Source organism: Lipotes vexillifer, unplaced genomic scaffold (assembly GCF_000442215.2).
Source record: "Lipotes vexillifer unplaced genomic scaffold, Lipotes_vexillifer_v1.1 scaffold298, whole genome shotgun sequence".
Taxonomy (NCBI): domain Eukaryota; kingdom Metazoa; phylum Chordata; class Mammalia; order Artiodactyla; family Lipotidae; genus Lipotes; species Lipotes vexillifer.
Window position 1 is genome coordinate 491,898 of NW_006793272.1, and position 1,398 is coordinate 493,295.

The window sequence follows — 1,398 nt, forward strand, 5'->3', positions numbered from 1 at the left end:
CCGGGGCACGAACCCGTGTCCCCTGCATCGGCAGGGGGACTCTCAACCACTGCGCCACCAGGGAAGCCCTTTTGGAAGATTTTTAATCACAGTTTCAATTTCATTACTTGTGATTGGTCTGTTCATATTTTCTATTTCTTTCCTGTTCAGTCTTGGGAGGTTATACCTTTCTAAGAACTTGTCCATTTCTTCCAGGTTGTCCATTTATTGGCCTAGAGTTGCTTGTAGTAGTCTCTTAGGATGCTTTGTATTTCTGAGGTGTCTGTTGTAACTCCTTTTTCATTTCTAATTTTATACTAAGAAGCCATAAACAACTCAGTTTTTAAAAAATGGGCAAATGGGCCTGCCTTCCTGCCCAGGCGCAGAGCCGGGCCGTGGGGAATGTCCCAGGGCGAGTTCGTGGAGATGCCCGCTGTACCCTGCCGGGCTCCACTGCTCCCTTTAGGGCCTGAGGCTCACTGTGTTCCGAAATGGCCGAGGAATCCGACAAAGCCTTGAAGTACTGTACCCTGGAAGAGATCCAGAAGCACAATCACAGCAAGAGCACCTGGTTGATCCTGCATTACAAGGTGTACAATTTGACCAAATATTTGGAGGAGCACCCTGGTGGGGAAGAAGTCTTAAGGGAACAAGCTGGAGGTGATGCTACTGAAAACTTTGAGGATGTCGGACACTCTACAGATGCTCGAGAATTGTCCAAAACGTTTATCATTGGGGTGCTGCGTCCAGATGACAGGTCAAAGATAACCAAGCCTTCGGAAACTCTTATTACTACTATTGATTCTAATTCCAGGTGGTGGACCAACTGGCTGATCCCAGCCATCTCAGCACTGGTTGTAGCCCTGATGTATCACTTCTACACATCGGAACACTAAACACGTTCTCAGAAGCCAATGGAAGAAAAGACTGCTTTGGTCCTGGGGGAAAGAAGCCACCGTTAACTGCTTCAGCTGACAGAACCCTTCACCTGAAAATGATTTGAATACACCTGTTTTCCTTTCCTCCTACATTAGACACAAAACAAACCAAAAAGAACTGTTCTTTCTACTCCTGAATTTTTAGAGTGTGCCTTTTTATTCATCAGCTTTGTTTTGATGTTCCATCACTATGTCATTTGCTTACTGTGGGCACAATCTTTTAAAACATACCACCATGTTTGGCTCTTTGATATGTAGTTGTCTGTGATGTTTGGAATCTGATTATTTGGCGGTCATTTAATGTGCTAATCTTTCAGATCCAAGTTGTCTGTCTGATGTGAGCAGGGGCGTCCTTGGATCTCTTCTTGTGCTGCTTCATCTAGTTGAATAATCAGGTATTGCATGTTTCCAGTGTAGATTTTTTTTTCAAGGAAAGCCCAGAAATAATAGCTTAAAGATTTCTAATAATTGTTCTACTTGA

The 1,398-nt window shown here is 44.1% G+C and overlaps 1 pseudogene across 1 annotated transcript; it reads left to right on the forward strand.

Moving 5' to 3' along the window:
• The first annotated feature begins 470 nt into the window (after positions 1–470).
• On the forward strand, positions 471–875 carry LOC103076224 (cytochrome b5 pseudogene; annotated as a pseudogene). Its single transcript, XR_014368680.1, has one exon. The product of XR_014368680.1 is annotated as a cytochrome b5 pseudogene (transcript).
• Positions 876–1,398: the final 523 nt, after the last annotated feature.